The sequence below is a fragment of the Nerophis ophidion genome, linkage group LG09 (genome assembly GCF_033978795.1).
Source record: "Nerophis ophidion isolate RoL-2023_Sa linkage group LG09, RoL_Noph_v1.0, whole genome shotgun sequence".
Classification (NCBI taxonomy): domain Eukaryota; kingdom Metazoa; phylum Chordata; class Actinopteri; order Syngnathiformes; family Syngnathidae; genus Nerophis; species Nerophis ophidion.
Window position 1 is genome coordinate 60,419,248 of NC_084619.1, and position 18,650 is coordinate 60,437,897.

General features: G+C 35.5%; 1 long non-coding RNA gene across 1 annotated transcript; it reads left to right on the forward strand.

Annotated features, from left to right (window-relative positions):
- Positions 1 to 16: 16 nt before the first annotated feature.
- Positions 17 to 15,584, forward strand: LOC133558847 (uncharacterized). The gene is made up of 3 exons (XR_009808035.1): positions 17 to 223; positions 15,002 to 15,104; positions 15,488 to 15,584. It is a non-coding gene; the product is annotated as an uncharacterized LOC133558847 (long non-coding RNA).
- The last annotated feature ends 3,066 nt before the right edge of the window (positions 15,585 to 18,650 follow it).

Here is an 18,650-nt window from a genome sequence, read left to right on the forward strand (position 1 = left end):
TACTTTTCGGCACATATTGGCGTCTCCATGTATTGTTTACGTGCGGATGGGGGGTTTGGGGCTATATGCCTCGGGTTATCACAAAGACGCCATTCTCTGCCTTTGCATATTGACAGTTCTCACAGAGGCGGCGAGAAGAAGTGAAAGTGAAAGGCAGGAAATGGAAGCTTCAGGTGTTGCAGGACCGCGTCTCAGCCGGCGGGTTTGAAAGTCACGCTTTGAGGTATGAAACCAGGAACGATGATAATGCTGTTTTAGTTTGTTTGTCTACCGACACATTCAAAAGGATTAATGACTTCCTGTGTAAGAGTTTCAACGGAAATACTGGAAAGGATTTAAAGCATGTGTGAAAAATGCCCTACCGACCTTGATTATGTATTGTTTGATAGGGGTGTCAGGTTCAAACACTGATAACATCTATTAAACAAGACAAGAAGCAAGGAATTAAACCGAGACAAAATTACATTTGGCTCAATGAGGAGAAACGTCTGGACTGTTCTCTTTGTACAGTTCCACCACGCTCTGACAAAAGATTATATGCCTCCTCTTTTATTTGGACTTTCCCTGACTACATGCCAACAGCTCTTTCTAAGAGGCGGGGGTCATAAACAACCATCGTGTTGTTACATTTAAACCAGTGTGGGTGGCACCGGGAGCAGGTGGGTAAAGTGTCTTGCCCAAGGACACAACAGCAGTCACTAGGATGACAAAAGCGGGAATCGAACCTGCAACCCTCAAGTTGCTGGCACAGCCGCTCTACAAACCGAGCTATGCCGCCCCATATTAAAACAGTTCAAAGAAAAGGTGCCTGGAGGGGAGCCTGTTCCTGCTTCCTCTCCGCTTTGTAGTTCTAGGGTCAAGGCAATTAGTCTTATGACGTTTTGTTTTATGTGTATTTTTCCGACATTTTTTGTTCGGATGTTGCATTTTACGATGTTTTTGTGTTACTATGTTGCATTGTATGAAACTAAACTTATAGGAAGTTATGTAGTCAGTGTAGTTAGTTAAAAAAAAGTTATGGGCATATTTTCATGAATTTTTCAGAAACTGTCCTATAATAGGGTTGACGGACAACTGATAGGATTTTGGGTTTGATCCGCATCATTTCTATTATGTTACCTTGTATTTTTATGTTATAAGTCCCAACATTTCTGTGTGTATGCTAACGGCACCGCCTCCCCCCACATTTTGTTTTACGAAGTTTTACTTTTGGAAGTTTTTTGTTCAAATGTTGCTATGTGCAATGTTTTGTTTTATGATGTATTGTATTACGATGTATAGTTTTATGATGTTTTGTCTTACAATGTTTAGTTTTATGACATTTTGATTTGTGTATGTTTACAGCATTTTATGCTAGGAAGTGGCATTGCACAATGTTTTTGTGTTACAATGTATGAAACTAAACTTATAGGTAGTTAGTTAGTTAGTTAGTTCGTCACCGCCTCCCCCCACATTTTGTTTTACGAAGTTTTATTTTTGGAAGTTTTTTGTGTAAATGTTGCAATGTTTTGTTTTATGATGTTCTGTATTAGGATGTTTACTTTTATGACTTTTTTTTACGATGTTTAGTTTTATGACGTTCTGTTTTACACTGTTTAGTTTTATGACATTTTAATTTGTTTATTTTTACGACATGTTATGCTAGGAAGTTGCATTTTATGATGTTTTTGTGTTACAATGTTGCATTGTATGAAATTAAACTTATAGGTTATGTATATACTTAGTTAGTTAGTTAGGCACCGCCTCCTCCGAATTTTGTTTTACAAAGTTTTATTTTTGGAAGTTTTTTGTGTTAATGTTGCAATGTTTTGTTTTATGATGTTTTGTATTAGGATGTTTACTTTTATGACTTTTTTTTACGATGTTTAGTTTTATGACGTTCTGTTTTACACTGTTTAGTTTTATGACATTTTAATTTGTTTATTTTTATGACATGTTATGCTAGGAAGTTGCATTTGATGATGTTTTTGTGTTACAATGTTGCATTGTATGAAATTAAACTTATAGGTTATGTATATACTTAGTTAGTTAGTTAGGCACCGCCTCCTCCGAATTTTGTTCTACGAAGTTTTATTTTTGGAATTTTTTTGTTTAAATGTTGCAAAGTGCAATGTTTTGTTTTATGATATTTTATATTACGATGTTTAGTTTTATTACTTTTTTTGCAATGTTTATTTTTATGACATTTTGTTTTACGATGTTTAGTTTTATGATGTTTTGATTTGTTTATTTTTACGACATGTTATGCTAGGAAGTTGCATTGTACGATGTTTTTGTGTTACAATGTTGCATTGTATGAAATTAAACTTATAGGTTATGTACATACTTAGTTAGTTAGTTAGGCACCGCCTCCTCCGAATTTTGTTTTACAAAGTTTTATTTTTGGAAGATTTTTGTGTTAATGTTGCAATGTTTTGTTTTATGATGTTTTGTATTAGGATGTTTACTTTTATGACTTTTTTTACGATGTTTAGTTTTATGACGTTCTGTTTTACACTGTTTAGTTTTATGACATTTTAATTTGTTTATTTTTACGACATGTTATGCTAGGAAGTTGCATTTTACGATGTTGTTGTGTTACAATGTTGCATTGTATGAAATTAAACTTATAGGTTATGTATATACTTAGTTAGTTAGTTAGGCACCGCCTCCTCCGAATTTTGTTTTACGAAGTTTTATTTTTGGAATTTTTTTGTTTAAATGTTGCAAAGTGCAATGTTTTGTTTTATGATATTTTATATTACGATGTTTAGTTTTATTACTTTTTTTGCAATGTTTATTTTTATGACATTTTGTTTTACGATGTTTAGTTTTATGATGTTTTGATTTGTTTATTTTTACGACATGTTATGCTAGGAAGTTGCATTTTACGATGTTTTTGTGTTACAATGCTGCATTGTATGAAATTAAACTTATAGGAGGTTGGTTAGTTAGTTAGTTAGTTAGTTAGTTAGTTGGTTAGTTAGCAGCATAACTTAAAAGGTCATGGTCATATTTTCATGATTTTTTTTCAGAAACTCTCCTAAATGGGGTTGTTAATATAATTCTAAGTTATCACAAAACTTTGTGTTTCAATGAGTTCCTGGCAAGCAGACAAAAGCCGTATTTAATCCTACCAAGCAGAAAGCTTGTAAAACTCCACTGTGTATGATGGGAAGCATCATGAAGGTGTTCTGTTTCTTTCATGCATTGTAATCAACAGAAAGATATTGTCTTGACCCGAGAATTACAAAGTGAAGAGGAAGCAGGACTTGACTCCCCTACAGGGACCTCTTCTTTGAACTGTTTACGACCTTTTCTTTGAACTGTTTTATAACAAAGGCGATGGCTGTTTACGACCTCCGTACCTTAGAATCAGCTGTTGCCATGTAATCAGGGAAAGTCCAAATAAAAGAGGAGACGTACAAACTTTCGTCAGAGCGTGTCGAGACACTGTACAAGGGTACAGTGTCTATGTGTTTCTCCTCATTGAGCTAAATTTAATTATGTCTTTGTTTAATTCCTTGCTTCTTGTCTTGTTTAATAGATGTCATTAGTGTTTGAACCTGACAGGGCAAAGGGACAAGTGATAGGATTTTAGGGTTTATCCGCATCATCTCTATTACGCTACCTTGTATGTTTACGTTACAAGTCACAACTTCTCTGTGCAAATGCGAGCGGCAACGCCTCCACCCACAGAGACAAACACAGTGGATGACTGACAAGAGGGTTCACTCAGTTTCTTTCTTTATATGGATAATTCAAAGCGTTAGAAGTGGATTTTCGTTGAACTTTCCGTAACTGTCAGAAATGGGATAAGTAACAAGTGAATAGATTTTGGGACTGATCCGGATCACCGGCTGGATTCGGAAAAAAAGTATTTCGTGCTTTTCCAGTTTTGCTTTTCGTTTTTCTCTTTTGTCTCAGTTACTTTCATATGCATCATGATCACTTATGCAAACTATATCATGGAAATCACCACTGCCACTAATAGATTGCAGTCCTGTGTGAAATACTAGTGTAAAAATTCAGCAAACCGCAAATGTAAAAACAAAACAGCTGCTCCCCGAATAAATGTCAACCTTAGAAAGCCAAATTATTAAATTATTTCTCGTTATATGTGTAAAAAGTGCTGTCTAATTTTATTTTTTTAAATAGTAATAAAAATTTATGTTTATACATGACTAATGCTATCATTTTTTGCTGATTAACGACGTGCATTAACGTTGACAACCCCGGTGAAAATGCAATAAAAAAATAGTGTGTAGTTGTACAAAAATGTTATGGTTCAAAATGTAAATATACACATTATGTTTTTATTTATTATATATTTGAAATGGCTATCGCTGTCTGCTTTTTATTTCCTATTGTAAGAATGTTTGCTCAGAATGCCCAGACTGACCTTTTCTCCCCAAAGGCACCAAAAGATTATTTTCAATTCCATCTTTAGCCCGAGAATTGGAAATATTCGGTGATGTCACCCCACTAATATTTTAATTTCATGCTCCAAGTCACCCCGATATATTTCTAATGGCGGCAAATGGATGAGGGTGAGGGTGGTTAGGTAGGGGGAGGGGAGGGGGCAAACGTGTTGGGAGAGTAAGAGAATAGTTTCCATTAGCTTTGCTTAGTTGAACCAAAAAAAAAAAAAAACATGGTTAATTAATGTGAAGTTTTCTTTACAAACTTTTTAGCACGTTTTCCTGACTCTATTGGGCCGCTAAAGAGAAAGTAGCATTAGCGTTCTCCAAAGGGAATACTACTGTACTCAAGGATTGTGTGTGTGTGTGTGTGTGTGTGTGTGTGTGTGTGTGTTTATATATATGTATGTATATATATGTGTATATATGTATATGTGTATATATATATGTATATGTATATGTATATGTATATGTATATATATATATATGTATATATGTATGTGTGTGTGTGTGTGTATGTATGTGTGTATGTATATATATATATGCATTCTGTTAAAATGCTGAATTGTATGATGTTTTGTTTTACGATGTTTGGTTAATAACATTTTGTTCTTCAGTGTTTTGTGTTGCTATGTTTTGTTTTACGATGTTTTGTTCACGATGTTTTTTGCTGTGTTTACAATGCTTTGTTTTGTGATGGTTTGAGTTACGACATTTTTGATTTAAGGCCTTTTTTATTTTACGACATTTTTGTTTTATGACGTTTTTGTTTTGACATATTTTGTTGCAATGCTGCATTGTACGACGTTCCGTTTTACGATGTTTGGTTTCATGATGTTTTGTTTTAAGTTTTGTACTAAAATGTTTTGTTTTGCTATGTTTTGTTTAACAATGTTTTTGTTTAACAGCGTTTTTGTTTTACGATGATTTTTGTCATGGTGTTGCACTTGTTTTCTGACGTTTTTGTTTGCGTCTTTTTGTCTCTACCTGTTTGTTTTATGACATTTTATTGCACAACGTTTTTTTTCTTTTCTTTTACATTTTCGGTAGCTCTTTTTTTTTAAACAACGTTAATTTTGTTTGACGTTTTTTTGCAACGTTTGGTTTGTTCTATGATAATTTGTTTTACAACGTTTTTGTTTTAGACCCTTTATGTTTTGTGTTGCTCTGTTTTGTTTCACGTTTTTTTTTCGTCTACAATGCTTTGTTTGCGACGTTTTGCTTTGTGATGTTTCGTTCTACAATGTTTTTTGTTGCAATGATACATTGCACAATGTTTTTTTTACGATGTTTGGTTTTATGACATTTTGTTCTTCAGTGTTTTGTGTTGCTATGTTTTGTTTTACGATGTTTTGTTCACAATGTTTTTTGCTGTGTTTACAATGGTTTGTTTTGTGTTGTTTTGGTTTACGACATTTTTGTTTTAAGGCTTTTTTTATTTTACAACATTTTTGTCTTATGACGTTTTTGTTTTGACACATGTTGTTACAATGCTGCATTGTACGAAGTTCCGTTTTACGATGTTTGGTTTCATGATGTTTTGTTTTAAGTTTTGTACTAAAATGTTTTGTTTTGTTTAACAATGTTTTTGTTTTACAACATTTTTTTTTACGATGATTTTTGTCATGGTGTTGCACTGGTTTTCTGACTATTGCACAACATTTTTTTCTTTTCTTTCACATTTTCGGTAGCTTTTTTTTTAAACAACGTTAATTTTGTTTGACGTTTTTTCACAACGTTATGTTCGTTGTTTTATGATGTTTTGTTTTACAACGTTTTTGTTTTATGACGTTTTTTGTCATGGTGTGGCATTGGTTTTTTAGACCCTCTATGTTTTGTTTTACGATGTTTTGTTCACAATGTTTTTTGCTGTGTTTACAATGGTTTGTTTTGTGATGGTTTGTTTTACGACATTTTTGTTTTAAGGCCTTTTTTTATTTTACGACATTTTTGTTTTATGACGTTTTTGTTTTGACACATTTTGTTACATTGCTGCATTGTACGACATTCTGTTTTACGATTTTTGGTTTCATGATGTTTTAAGTTTTGTACTCAAATGTTTTGTTTTGCTATGTTTTGCTTAACAACGTTTTTGTTTTACAACATTTTTGTTTTACGATGATTTTTGTCATGGTGTTGCAATGGTTTTCTGACGTTTTTGTTTGCGTCTTTTTGTCTACAACGGTTTGTTTTATGACATTCTATTGCACAACGTTTTTTCTTTTCTTTCAAATTTTCGGTAGCTCTTTTTTTTAAACAACGTTAATTTTGTTTGACTTTTTTTACAACGTTAGGTTTGTTGTTTTATGATGTTTTGTTTTACAACATTTTTGTTTTATGACGTTTTTTGTCATGGTGTGGCATTGGTTTTTTAGACCCTTTATGTTTTGTGTTGCTATGTTTTGTTTTGCGATTTTTTTGTTCACGAGGTTTTTTGCTGTGTTTACAATGGTTTGCTTTGTGATGGTTGGTTCTAAGACATTTTAGGTTTACGACATTTTAGTTTTATGATGTTTTTGTTTTGACACATTTTGTTACAATGCTGCATTGTACGACATTCCGTTTTACGATGTTTGGTTTCATGATGTTTTGTTTTATGTTTTGTACTAAAATGTTTTGTTTTGCTATTTTTTGTTTAACAATGTTTTTGTTTTACAACATTTTTGTTTTTTGATGATTTTTGTGATGGTGTTGCACTGGTTTTCTGATGTTTTTGTTTGCGTCTTTTTGTCTACAACGGTTTGTTTTATGACATTCTATTGCACAACGTTTTTTTCTTTTCTTTCAAATTTTCGGTAGCTCTTTTTTTTAAACAACGTTAATTTTGTTTGACGTTTTTTTACAACGTTATGTTTGTTGTTTTATGATGTTTTGTTTTACAACATTTTTGTTTTATGACGTTTTTTGTCATGGTGTGGCATTGGTTTTTTAGACCCTTTATGTTTTGTGTTGCTCTGTTTTGTTTTACGATGTTTTTTCCACGATGTTTTTTGCTGTGTTTACAATGGTTTGTTTTATGATGGTTTGTTTTACAACATTTTTGGTTTACGAAATTTTTGTTTTAAGGCCTTTTTTTATTTTACGACATCTTTGTTTTATGACGTTTTTGTTTTGACACATTTTGTTACAATGCTGCATTGTACGACGTTCCATTTTACGATGTTTGGTTTCATGATGTTTTGTTTTAAGTTTTGTACTAAAATGTTTTGTTTTGCTATGTTTTGTTTAACAATGTTTTTGTTTTAGACCCTTTATGTTTTGTGTTGCTCTGTTTTGTTTCACGTTTTTTGTCTTCTACAATGCTTTGTTTCCGACGTTTTGCTTTGTGATGTTTTGTTCTACAATGTTTTTTGTTGCAATGATACATTGCACAATGTTTTTTTTACGATGTTTGGTTTCATGACATTTTGTTTTACAGTGTTTTGTGTTGCTATGTTTTGTTTTACGATGTTTTGTTCACAATGTTTTTTGCTGTGTTTACTATGGTTTGTTTTGTGATGTTTTGTTTTACGACATTTTTGGTTTACGACATTTTTGTTTTAAGGCCTTTTTTGTTTTATGACATTTTTGTTTTGACACATTTTGTTACAATACTGCATTGTACGACGTTCCGTTTTACGATGTTTGGTTTCATGATGTTTTGTTTTAAGTTTTGTACTAAAATGTTTTGTTTTGCTATGTTTTGTTTAACAACGTTTTTGTTTTACAACATTTTGTTTTACGAAGATTTTTGTCATGGTGTTGCACTGGTTTTCTGACGTTTTTGTTTGCTTCTTTTTGTGTACAACGGTTTGTTTTATGACATTCTATTGCACAACGTTTTTTTTTTTCCTTTCACATTTTCGGTAGTTCTTTTAAACAACGTTAATTTTGTTTGACGTTTTTTTACAACGTTAGGTTTGTTGTTTTATGATGTTTTGTTTTACAACATTTTTGTTTTATGACGTTTTTTGTCATGGTGTGGCATGGGTTTTTAGACCCTTTACGTTTTGTGTTGCTGTTTTATTTCACGTTTTTTGTCGTCTACAATGCTTTTTTTGCGATGTTTTGCTTTGCGATGTTTTGTTCTACAATGTTTTTTGTTGCAATGATACATTGCACAATAATTTTTTACGATGTTTGGTTTTGTGACATTTTGTTTTAAGTGTTGTTAACAATGTTTTGTGTTATGTTTTGCTTTACGAAATTTTGAGTTATGTTTTGTTTACGATGCTTTGTTTACGATGTTTTATGTATGACGTTTTAACGACTTTTTTGTTTTACGCCTTTTTTGTCATGGTGTTGCATTGGTTTTCTGACCTTTTATGTTTTGTGTTGCTCTGTTTTGTTTCACGTGTTTTTTTGTCTACGATGATTTGTGTACTACGTGTTACTTTATGTTTTGTTTTACAATGTTTTTGTTGCAATGTTACATCATACAATGTTTTTGTTTTTTTTACGCATTGTCTTACAATGCTGCATTGTACAACATTTTGTTTTACGATGTTTGGTTTTGTGAAGTTATCAATGTTTTGTGTTGCTATGTTTTGCTTTACGACATATGGAGTAATGTTTTGTTTACGACGCTTTGTTTATGATGTTTTTTTGCATGACACTTTGTTTACGAGTTTTCATGTACATCATTTTATTTCCGACTTTTATTTGCGTCTTTTTGTCCACTACGAAGCGCTACAAAATGGATGGATGAATGGACGTTCTTGTTTACAACGGTTTGTTTTTCTTTCACATTTCGGTAGCTCCTTTTTTTTTTGTAAACTTTAATTTTGTTCGCAACGTTTTTTTTACTATGTTTTGTTTTTCGACTTTTTGTGTTGCGATGTTGCATTGTACAGCAACTCGTTTTTTACGACCTTTTTTTCCACAGCGTTTTGGATTTACATGACGATCACATAAACGATGAAAATAAAAAGAACTACGATAGTTACGTGGCGGAATATTGCACAGGCGAAACAGCGGGAACTTTTGTCCCTCCATTGTGTCTCCCGGGGGTGTGTCCAAAAGAAAAGGAAAGTCAAATCAGGCAAGGTGACACACTATTGTCATACAAAACAGTGCAGAGTTTACCACAAACACAACTTCCGTGAAGCGACCACACCTGCACTCGCTGTCAGACTTTATGTAACGTGTCACACATTTGACTGACAGCCGCTCTTGTTCACGCAAAGTTTGCACTGGGAACACTCCGGTTGCCTCCAGCGTGACATTTCACGTGTGGGTTGTGTTGCGTTGTGTGACGACAGGAAGTGACAGGCTGGACAAGGACCAAGTTGACAGTGTGCGGGAAGTTGACGTGCGTACAGGACTGGTACTCGCCTCACGCTGTCCATCTATCTGCTTTTATTTGGCTTCAGGATACGTTCAGCATCTATGTTTCAAAATATAGTGAGACACCTACACACACACAAACACACACAAACACACACACACACACACACAGACCTCAATCTGCCAGCTCACTAACAGAGTTCTCATTGCGCACATCAGGCGGGATAAGAAAACCTTCTTTGACAAGTGGGTCCTGTGACGAAGCCTGGGGGCCATCATCTCTCACAAACTTGCAACACAGCTTCTCCGACAATCAAGTTGTTGACTCTTGAAAGGAAATCTAGAGCATTTTGAGCTTGAAAGAACTATTTTATTTTAACACAACCGTGTACTAGAAGTGCGATAGTCCTCATGCTGGAAATTAGACTTGTTTGTGAGCCTGTGGATTTAATGCAAATTATCTAAGTATGTGTGTATACTTAGATAATTTTAAATTTTTCTTTTTTTTTTTTCTTTTTTGTCATGAAAAAGGGACGTTTTTTGTCATGAAAAGGGGAGTTTTTTGTGGTTGGTGCACTATTTGTAAGTGTATATTGTGTTTTTTATGTTGATTTTATAAAAAAAAAAAAAAAAAAAAATTTTTTTTTTTTTTTAATTAACATTTTTTCTGCGGCCCGGTGGTTGGGGACCACTGGTTTATTATATATCATCCAGACCTGTCATCCCTCAACAAGCGCAGTGAAATCATTTCAACATGCCGCCACAGACGAAAACACCTCCTAGGTAACACATGAGCCAATCACCACGCCCTTACACCTGCCTGTACCCACCCACTCTGTGCCCTATATAAACCATTGTATGTGAATGCTTCCATTTAAATCTCCTGATGATTGAGGGAACCCCTCATGAAACAGTTCTGTAGAGATGAAGTAGTCTTGTGATTTTTCCCACACCTACATATATATATATATATATGTATATATATATATATATATATATATATATGTATGTGTGTGTGTGTGTATGTATATATAATATGTTATAATAGATATATGTATTGTGTGTTGAGTATTGTATATGTATTGATATATTTGTATGCATTGTGTTAAAATTATGAATTATGACGTTTTGTTTTACGATGTTTGGTTTTATGACGTTTTGTTCTTCAGTGTTTTGTGTTGCTAGGTTTTGTTGTACAATTTTTTTGTTTATGACGGTTTGTTTTGTGATATTTAGTTTTAGGACGTTTTTGTTTTATGACAATTTTGTTTTATGACTTTTTTGTTTAACGACATTTTTGTTTTATGTTTATGACGTTTTGTGCTGCTTTTGTTTATTTTAAGATATTTTGTTTTATGTTTTGTGTTACAATGTTGCATTGTACGACATTTTGTTTCACGATGTTTTTCGTTACGATGTTTCATTGTAAGAGGTTTTGTTTTACGTTTTGTGTTACAATGTTGCATTTTTCAGCAGTTCGTTTTACGATGTTTTGTTTTATGACTTGCTATAATGTTTTGCATAATACGTTTTGTGTAAGATGATTTGGTAATGACGTTTTGTGTTGCTATGTTTTGTTCTACTACGCTTTGTTGTACCATGTTTTGTTGACGTTTTGTTTGCGACAATCTGTTTTTCAATGTTGCATTGTAAGACGTTTTGTTATACGTTTTGTTTTACGATGTTTTGTTCACAATGTTTTTGTTTACAATGTTTTGTTCACAACGTTTTGTTCAAGATGTCTTTCCCATTGTTGCTTTTTTTATTTTAAGATGTTTTGTTTTGTGTTACAATGTTGCATTGTACAACATTTTGTTTTACGATGTTTTTGTTATGATGTTGCATTGTAAGATGTTTTGTTTATGACGTTTTATTTTACCATCTTTTGTTAACGTTTTGTTTACGACAATGTGTTTGTCAACGTTGCATTGTATGACGTTTAGTTTTAGGTTTTGCTTTACGATGTTTTGTTCACGACATTTTTTTTCATGACATTTTGTTCAAGATGTCTTTCCCATGACGTTTTGTGTTGCTTTTTTTATTTTAAGATGTTTTGTTTTATGTTTTGTGTCACAATGTTGCATTGTATGACATTTTGTTTAACAATGTTTTTTTGTTGTGATGTTGCATTGTAAGAGGTTTTGTTTGTGACGTTTTGTTTTACCAACTTTTGTTAACCTTTTGTTTACGACAATCGGTTTGTCAACATTGCATTGTATGACGTTTAGTTTTATGTTTTGCTTTACGATGTTTTGTTCAAAACGTTTTGTTCATGACATTTCGTTCAAGATGTTTTTCCTATGACGTTTTGTGTTGCATTTGTTTATTTTAAGATGTTTTGTTTTGTGTTACAACGTTGCGTTGTACGACAATTTGTTCTTACAATGTTTTTTGTTATGATGTTGCATTGTAAGATTTTTGGTTTACGTTTTGTGTTACAATGTTGCATTGCACGACATTTGGTTTTACGATGTTTTTTGTTATGATTTTGCATTGTAAGATGTTTTGTTTTACATTTTGTTTTACAATGTTGCATTGTACGACATTGTTTTACGATGTTTTTTGCTATGATTTTGCATTGTAAGATGTTTTGTTTTACAACGTTTTTCGTTACATGTTGCATTGTATGACTTTTTTTTTACCAATGTTAGGTTTTACGATGTTTTGTGACTCTTTTTAATGTTTTGTTAATGAGGATTTTTGTTGCTATGTTTTGTTTCACCATGTTTTGTTAATGTTATGTTTACGACAATGTGTTTGTCAATGTTGTATTGTATGACGTTTTGATTTGCGGTGTTTTGTTTTTGACATTTTGAAAAACTGAGTTTTTTATGCTACATCCTAAGGCTCTAATATACTGGCCACAGTTTTTAAAAACACGGTGTTATGAATCTAAAAACAATGAAAGGATTGTACTTACAAAACGTGTAGTTACAAATCTCGCTTTGTCAAAGTATCTTCCTGCTGGAAAATGTTGAATGAACGTACTTGTGAGAAAGCGCCATCGGCCGTACTCTATTTCTATTCAAGTAAAAAATGGTATTCAACTAAACATTATCATTTAAAGGAGAAAAGGACTGGAATGGTGCTAGTCGACCTTGAGTCAAGGTCAGTTGTCATCGTTATTATAATTTGTGTTTTGAGTTAGCTTTTTTTTACCCGCTCTTGTTTGCTCCTCCTGGATGATTTGACTAAACAAGCTGAAAGTTTATTGAAAGTCACAACTTTTATCGCACTTAACTTGCTGTCATCGAGTAGCAAAGAGAGCTTTATTATTAAAATGGGGGTTGGGGGGCTGGGTTGGTGTCTAAAGAACAAGGAGGGGGGGTCACATGATGTCGACCTGGGGCCGCCGCGGTGTCGGAGCGCAGGTGAGAACAGCTTTTAACGTCGCAGAGAAAAAGGTGGCATCCTTTTTGTGTGTGCTCGCCTCCAAAGGTCAGCGCTTGTTTCACTCGGAGCCAGCTGACATTTGTGTGTGTGTGTGTGTGTGTGTGTGTGTGTGTGTGTGTGTCTGCAACCATGTTTTGCCCCCCACGTCTCGTGTGTGTGTGTGTGTGTGTGTGTGTGTGTGTGTGTGTGTGTGTGTGTGTGTGTGTGTGTGTGTGTGTGTGTGTGTGTGTGTGTGTGTGTGTGTGTGTGAAATCATGGTCACATGATTGATTGTGTGTCGGTTATTAAAAGTGCTCTCCTCTGGTCAACATATGAAATAACAAGTGTGTGTAAAAATTTGAAGTGCTCCCCCTCTGGTCAACATATGTAATAACAAGTGTGTTTAAGATATTAAAATGCGCACCCTTTGGCCAAGATGTATTTAAAAAAAATTATATATATATATGTATATATATATATATATATGTGTGTGTATACTGTATTTCCTTGAATAGCCGCCGGGCATGTAATATGCGCCTGCCTTGAATTACTGCCGGGTCAAACTCGCTCTCCAAATTTATTACCGCATGCTTACTTTTACTGCCAGGTCAAAGTCGTGACATCACGAGTGACGCTTCCCCTGTCGTCATTTCCAAAATGGTGGAGAAGGTTATTTTTGCTTTTACTATGTGTAAACCAGGGGTCTTCTTCCACAGCCATACAGATCACACTGATGGTTGTGATATAAAATAACTTGTCTTTAACACTCTTACTAATATGCGCCACACTCTGTGAACCCACACTAAACACATTTCGGGAGAACATTGGCTCTGTAACACATTATAAACGCAACATAAGAATTAACCAGAATTCGAATGCATCCATAACTCTTGGCTATATTATACACCCCGCTAACACCTACCGATCTCAGGGCGGACACTCTAACCAATAGGTCACTGAGTTGCATATGCATCCACGTTTATGGATGTATGTTATATGGTCTTTTTATACCAGCCAGTTAATCCGTTTTGGGGGGAATTGAGAGGATTATTATGATGCGTTCAAGAGTCTGATGGCCTGAGGGAAGAAGCTGTTACAGAACCTGAAGGTTCTGCTATGGAGACTCCGGAATCTCTTTAGTTATATTGCAAAACTTACAAACGTTGCTTGGGTTGATGAATGAAGAATCCATATGAGTAGAAACCGCTCTGAATGTTTAGAAGACAGAACGGCACTTTTACTTCCGGTTCAAAGCTTCAATTCGCAGAACATTCACCCATCAGCACCTGCAGTAAGTGAACTTGTTCAAAAGATGGTGCCGTAGCGCAAAAACTACACCGTTTCAGTGTCTTTTCAAGTTTTTTTTGTTTTTTTTTAAAGTTAAAGTACCAATGATTGTCACACACACCAGGTGTGGCGAAATTATTCTCTGCATTTCACCCATCACACTTGATCACCCCCTCAGATGTGTGGGGAGGAGTGAGCAGCAGCGGTGGTCGTTCCCGGGAAACATTTTTGGTGATTTAACCCACAATTCCTTGATGCTGAGTGCCAAGCAGGGAGGTAATGGGTTCCATTTTTATAGTCTTTGGTATGACTTGGCCGGGGTTTGAACTCACAACCTACCGATCTCAGGGCGCACACTCTAACCTTTAGGCCTAGTGAAAACTACTTGCGTTATGCTTATTGTAAGAAAAAAATTGTTTGATAAGCCCGCAGGGTTCAAAGCGTAGGGAAACAGGAGCAATGTTTGATAAGCCCGCAGGGTTCAAAGCGTAGGGAAACAGTAGCAATGGTATATAGTTTAACTAGTACCTTGCATTTGATGCAGAGCAGCACGAGGACAGATTTGATCATCTGACAGTGAGGAAACATTGCTGTCCAGTACATAAAAACCAATATTCACCTGCTATGTGATCTTTAACCTAAAATTCCACATTCTCTTTATTTTTCTCTTCCTCCAGAAGCAGTGATCAAGTGGCCCAATACTTTTGATGGAAGGTCTTCCGTGTTCCTGTGTGATGCAATAGAGGCCAAAAAAGCGGAGACATCTGGCAGGAAACTGCGGTGAGTTGAGGGAAATGGGAAAGCAAATATTTCTTTGAAGTCAGCGGCAACTTTTTGGAGACGCGTTCCAGCGTCAAGTTTAGTTTTTTTTTTTTCTTTTCCTCCCCTGTCCCCCCCACTTGCCTAATCGATTCTGGCCCCAGATCTCATAACGTGCTCCAGTGAAGCCACGACGCTCGGCTGAGCGCGGCTCTCCATTACGTCGCTAACTGGGCCAGCTGAGCAAACGGCCGAGTGCAGTCTTTAAAACGTATTGATAAGTTCATTGATTGATGGCCAGAGAGATGAGTGCCCAGTTTGGAGCTTTCACAAAGTCGGAAAATTTCTTTTTTTTTTAAATTCTCACTTCCCATCTTCGCAGTTACACTCCTTCTTTCTTGCAGACGCACTTTCAAATGAGAGACGACGCCATGTCTGCTGGCCTACGTCCATTGTCCCCACCAGGATTTGGATCAGCGTTGGCGTCTGTGTCAGGTAGGGTTGTCCCGATACCAGTTTATTTTGGTACCTGTACCAAAATGTATTGCGATACTTTTCGGTACTTTTCTAAATAAAGGGTATCAAAAAAAATTGCATTATTTGGTTTATTTTAACAAAAAATCTTAGGGTACATTAAACATATGTTTGTCTTTGCAAGTTTGTCCGTAAATAAAATAGTGAACATACAAGACAACTTGTCTTTTAGTACCGGTAAGGAGTAAGCAAACTCAAACTGAAAAATAAGCTCCTTATTTTTCAGCTGACATATGCAATATATATTGTGTCATTTATCATTCTATTATTTTGTCAAAATTATGAAGGACAAACTGTAAAAATTGATTACTAAGCCACTTGTTCATTTAATGTTAATAAATTATTTTCTGTTTTAACATGTTGTATCTACACTTGTGTTAAAATATAAAGATCAATCGATCAATCAATGTTTATTTATATAGTCCTAAATCACAAATGTCTCAAAGGACTGTACAAACCATTACGACTACGACATCCTCGGAAGAACCCACAAAAGGGCAAGGAAAACTCACACCCAGTGGGCGGGGAGAATTCACATCCAGTGGGACGCCAGTGACAATGCTGACTATGAGAAACCTTGGAGAGGACCTCAGAAGTGGGCAACCCCCCCCCCTCTAGGGGACCGAAAGCAATGGATGTCGAGCGGGTCTAACATGATACTGTGAAAGTTCAATCCATAGTGGCTCCAACACAGCCGCGAGAGTTCAGTTCAAAGCGGATCCAAGACAGCAGCGAGAGTCCCGTCCACAGGAAACCATCCCAAGCGGAGGCGGATCAGCAGCGTAGTGATGTCCCCAACCGATACACAGGCGAGCGGTCCTACCTGGGTCCCGACGAGCGGTCCATCCTGGGTCTCGACTCTGGACAGCCAGTACTTCATCCATGGTCATCGGACCGGACCCCCTCCACAAGGGAGGGGGGGACATAGGAGAAAAAAGAAAAGAAGTGGCAGATCACCTGGTCTAAAAAGGAGGTCTATTTAAAGGCTAGAGTATACAGATGAGTTTTAAGGTGAGACTTAAATGCTTCTACTGAGGTGGCATCTCGAACTGTTACCGGGAGGGCATTCCAGAGTACTGGAGCTCGAACGGAAAACGCTCTATAGCCCGCAGACTTTTTTTGGGCTTTGGGAATCACTAATAAGCCGGAGTCTTTTGAACGCAGATTTCTTGCCGGGACATATGGTACAATACAATCGGCAAGATAGGATGGAGCTAGACCGTGTCACTCCTAGTCTGTAATGATCACTTATTCTTCTCTTGTTTGGATGCTTTACATTAGTTTTAGATCATGGGTGTCAAACTCTGGCCCGCAGGCCAAATTTGGCCCACCGTGTAATTTCTTTTGGCCCTTGGGGCAATATCAAATTAACATTAGAGCTGGCCCGCCGGTATTATACAGCATTCACCGCTAATACTCATCCTTGCCAACCCTCCTGAATTCCACTGTCCCTCCCGAAAACATTCTCCTGATTTCCACCCGGACAACAATATTGGGGGCGTGCCTTAAAGGCACTGCCTTTAGCGCCCTCTACAACCTGTCGTCACTTCCGCTTTTCCTCCATACAAACAGCGCGCCGGCCCAGTCACATAATATATGCGGCTTCTACACACAGGTATGTGAATGCAAGGCCTACTTGGTCAACAGCCATACAGGTCACACTGAGGGTGGCCGTATAAATAACTTTAACACTGTTACAAATATGCGCCACACTGTGAACCCACACCAAAAAAGAATGACAAACACATTTCGGGAGGACATCTGCACCGCAACACAACATAAACACAACAGAACAAATACCCAGAACCCCTTGCAGCAATAGCTCTTCTGGGACGCTACAATATAAACCCTCCGCTACCAACAACCACCCCCCCCCCCCCATTTATTTTCAAATGTATTAGCCTGTGGAAAAAGTTAATGTTGATTTTTACCTCAGAAGGCTGCAAATAGAAAAGAGGCATTTATTTTTTTATTAAAATTGTATTTAATATGCCTTTGATGTTTTTTTCGTTTGTTTTTTGAAAGTTAATTTTGCACTATTAAGTTATATAAGCGTTGCTTGTTCCATATTCAGTGTTAAGGCAAATCAGTGTAGCAAACTGAGCAATAATTATTGATATTTTATTATTATTATTATCATTATTATTATTATTATTATTATTATTATTTGAAACTGGATTTTGCATGTCACTATAAAGTTATGTAAGCCTTGCTTGTTCAATATTCAATGCAAAAGTTGTCCGGGTCCCTTTTGAAAGGTTAATTTGTTCTACCTTGGCCCGCGGCTTTGTTCAGTTTAAAATTTTGACCCACTCTGTATTTGAGTTCGACACCACTGTTTTAGATGATACCACATATTTATGTATCAATTCAATACCAAGTAGTTTCAGGATCATACATTGGTCATATTCAAAGTCCTCATGTGTCCAGGGACATATTTCCTGAGCTTATAAACATAATATGATTTTTTTTTTTAAGGAAAAATGATTATGTGACGATAAAAAACATTGATGTAATCATAGTAGTATTGACTACCGTATTTTTCGGAGTGTAAGTCGCACCTGCCGAAAATGCATAATAAAGAAGGAAAAAAACATATATAAGTCGCACTGGAGTATAAGTGGCATTTTTTGGGGAAATGTATTTGATAAAACCCAATTCCAAGAATAGACGTTTGAAAGGCAATTTAAAATAAATATCGGCTGCAAGCGATATTTATGTATATATATATATATATATGAAGAGTTCATATGCAAAAGCAGATAAATCCATTTTGACCAATTCTGTATATTAACGGTTTTCTGCCTGCTGGTGTTGCCGGTACATGTACAAGCGTACAATGGTTTATTTAATATCAACATAAGCAAGTCATGAAAGCCTAAACTTTTAAGAAATGCTGATGTAATGAATGGCTTTCAAGTAAGAGTGTTTGATGTGGTTTTACGTCAAAAGCAGTTATATCCAAATTATGATATGTCGCAAAAACAGATATCTCCAAAATTGTTTTCTTTGCGGTCGTTATTTCGCATAATA